Source organism: Silene latifolia, chromosome 5, assembly GCF_048544455.1.
Source record: "Silene latifolia isolate original U9 population chromosome 5, ASM4854445v1, whole genome shotgun sequence".
In the NCBI taxonomy this organism is placed as follows: Eukaryota; Viridiplantae; Streptophyta; class Magnoliopsida; order Caryophyllales; family Caryophyllaceae; genus Silene; species Silene latifolia.
Window position 1 is genome coordinate 53588030 of NC_133530.1, and position 3769 is coordinate 53591798.

A 3769-nucleotide genomic window follows, 5' to 3' on the forward strand; every position below is an offset into this window, starting at 1 on the left:
TCAGCAAATGATAATTATACGATATTGTCATAATAATTATTATTTACTCATATTAATAAATCAACCGCAAGCTGTGTGTGTAGACTTGTTAATACGGAATAATATAAATGACAATTTATATTTAACACATTTTATACATTTTTGGAATAACCAAAAATAAGGATTTTTATCCTCATTTTCGGTAGTTGCCAAAACCGAAAATAAGGAAGTAATACTCCTTATTAATTCGGTATATGGGCCGAAAAATAGAAGAAAAAATAACCCTATTGCTCTTCCTCTTTCACGGTTTAAGAGGGAAGAGAGGGATTAATTTTCTAACCTAATTTTCTAACTCATTCTTGCCTCTCATCTAAAACACAAAAACGAAAAAACCCTAAGCAATTTTACAGAAAATTTAGGGATCGATTCTAGCAAGAAGCTAGGGCATATCTCATATCGTCTTGGATGCAATTGATAGGAGAATATCATTGCGATATTGTTCATAGGCCATAAAAGCTAGGACCGAAGGTTATTTCTTAATCCTTCACGATTTTGTTTATGCAATTTATTTTATGACTAGTTTTCATCATTATAAATTTCGTTATAATCCTTAAAGTTAAAGGGATGCATACAGATAAATCCCACACATACATTACTCAATCATGTACGTACATGACCATAATACCCCTTATATTTTAATGAATTCATTTAAATATCCTTCCACTCTCTCCTTCATTTATTCCTTTCTTATCTTACTTTAACCCGTCCGCCACCATCCACCACCCGTCCGCCACCTTCCTTGCGCCACCGGCCATCAGTCGAACTCACATATCCGCCTACCAATGATGATCTTACTCAGCTTTGTTTCTCTTCACTTGTTTATTCGGTTCGGTTCTGTTCGGTTCGATCCGACTCAAGTCCAGTTGTTGTTGTTGTTCGTAAAAGTAGTATCAACACCATTCACACGATTAGTAAACATGGGAGCTTCTGGCTAATTGAAGATTACTAAATTAGTTTTGAATTCTATCTAATTCGATTACTGAATTTGGTTTAAATTATGGCTAATTCAATTACTAATTCATATTATGAGGAGGTAATTTGTTAGGGTTAATGGGTATATGATGAAGATTTTTAGTTGAATTGGGTTGGTCTTACATCATATCATATTAGTATCACAAATTCTTGTGTAAATACTGTTAGTATAATACCGTCTCACATGAGATCTAATTAATTTGCTAATTACTGAACCAAAGTAAGATGAATCAGGGCTTTGGTGTAACCGTGAAAGACACTTCTGAACTATCCTCCTCATGTACTGTGGCTGCTAGACGGTCAGTCTATGGGTGATATTCGACAGGTTAAAGAAACTAAGGGGATGAAGATGAAGAAGAATGAGCTTAATTTTGTTCATATATTGTTTTTTTTAGCATCATTTGTTTGTGTAATATTGTGCCAAGATGAAGATGTTGGAGTTTACATTGTTACTCTTAAACAAGCTCTTACTGCTCATTTCTACTTTACTCAGCTCACCAAAAAACACCATTCTAATAACACTAGTTTAAGCACTCTTCATAATCCAAGGTACATTCTTCCCTTATGTTTTTACTCGTTCCCGATGTTTTTACTCTGTGGAATTTGAAAAGAGCGTCTTTTTCTTTATCGTTATTTGCTGCACATTGTTTTGGATCAGAAGCAATCATACAGTTTAGTGAGGTGAATAAACCAGTTAGTTTTTTTACCCATGGGCCATGGCCTCTCAGGCTATCATATACTAGATCATTGATTGTATCATTCTGGCAGTTATATGCCTATTTGCGAGAAATTTAAATTAGTTAATGATAATAATGTTGAATATAGTGGAATGTTTTGACAGCATTTATATATCACTGCTGCCATTTTTGCCAATCTCTGAAATGCCTTTTCAGTTTGGTCCTCTGTTCAGTGGTCGAAATTGCATAATGAATGCATAAAGTCGACGAGTAAACTCATAATGAGTCATCAGGGAATTCCTTCTGTGGATCAACAGCTAACAGAGACTTATTGTAAACTACAACAAATTTCATGCTCATGTATTTGCTTAAATCCGTCTTCTACAATGCTTTCTTGGAGACGGGTTTTTATACCTACTATTTTGACAAGTTACATGCTAGTATAAAGATGAGTTCGAGCTAATGTTTCGCGCTATTTTAAGACTGGTTTTCATGCGCAGAAATGACGGACTCGTGTCCAAACGAACGCGCTGCTGCCCCGAGCCATTGCTCCCATGATACTTGATGTTACGTGTTACATAGGTCTAGCCATGTCCTGACAATCAGAGTTGCGTACATATCATATTTTAAGATTGGTTTTGTGCTAAGCTTAAGACGACTTATATGCTGGAGTTTATAGCGGTCTATGCGTGTTTGTGGTAGGAACAAGAGACTAGAGAGTGTGGTATAGTTCAAGAAATTGTTTAGCATCAATGTATTAATATGAATATTTGTGATAATTGTATTAGGTCGATGAATGATTTTTATGTATCACAATTCCATTCAAGCTGTTTCCCCATCAGCAATTCTTAAATAAGAATGTGTTTTGTACTCTTTGTCTATGAATCGATTTTCTTCTTGTTTTTTTGGGGTTGCAGCTGTTCCCGTCTGAAACAATCTTATTCATGGAATAGACGAAAGCATAAGATAAAAACTTGTGAACTTTAAACTCAAATCGCTAATAACGTCAGAACAAAAATGTCAAAAGTAATTGTTCGACAACTAAAATTCGTCGTGACTCTTGAAATATGTCAAAACTAATTGTTCGACAACTAAAATTCGTCGCGACTCTTGAAATTTTTTCCGACATTGAAAATGTATCCGGTATCTATCATTTTTGCATGAAATTTCTGATACTCATCCTACTCCGAGTTGGAGTCCTGAAATAAAAATAAAGAAAATAGTAAAAATTACTAAATTAAATAGAAAACATTTATAAAAAAAAAGAAAGAAAAAAAATTGTACGTGAAACATTCAAGTAACGAACAAGTGCTAAGACTGCTAACTATTCAAGTAACATGCGATTTCAGGGTACAATGCAATTTGGTTGTCTGATGTTCATGCACAACTATTATGAATTGAGTTGGTTTTGTTGTTTTACTGCGAGTTTAATTACCTGATCGATACAAACCCTAATTTAATTAGTGTAAATAAACCTTCATATAATTAATAAAATTAAGAACTAGAAATTACCTGATCGATACGAGAATTAGAATCCATACTTGTGTAATGTGAGGGATTGATTAATTTTTTTGAGGGAGAGAATTAGAGAGAGAAGTAAAGAGAATTAGGCAAAGGGCATCCATGGAAAAATAATGAAAAAAAGTTCATGAAAGAGTAAAATCCGTCCATGAATGAGCAACTACGTTTGTTTATGCGTTTCTTTTGTTGGGAGTCAAAAGTGCGTTTTGGGGGTGGAGTAGAATTATTAGGTTTATTAATATAAGTATTAGTAGTTGTATTAGTTATTCTCTCCTAGTATAAAAGACACACTTTAAACATTAGACAACACATTAGAATAGAATTAGACTACCTTATTTAGATTATTCTCTCTCAATATTTTAGAACCCTAGTTAGAATATTTCTCCTCTCTTAATTTTCCTCTTATTAAAGTTGTAATCTTTCCTTAATTAGACTTTAATTACTCATCAAATTAGTGTTGATCTAGTTCTAGTCTTAGTTATTTGGGTTGTATTTTGAAGATTAGAAGAAATTCATCTTCTTTTATCATCCAATTTTGTTCCTTTCCTCTTTGTTGGTAC

The 3769-nt window shown here is 33.5% G+C and overlaps 1 long non-coding RNA gene across 1 annotated transcript; it reads left to right on the forward strand.

Moving 5' to 3' along the window:
• The first annotated feature begins 655 nt into the window (after positions 1-655).
• On the forward strand, positions 656-2592 carry LOC141657408 (uncharacterized). Its single transcript, XR_012548753.1, has 2 exons — positions 656-1560; positions 2189-2592. It is a non-coding gene; the product is annotated as an uncharacterized LOC141657408 (long non-coding RNA).
• The last annotated feature ends 1177 nt before the right edge of the window (positions 2593-3769 follow it).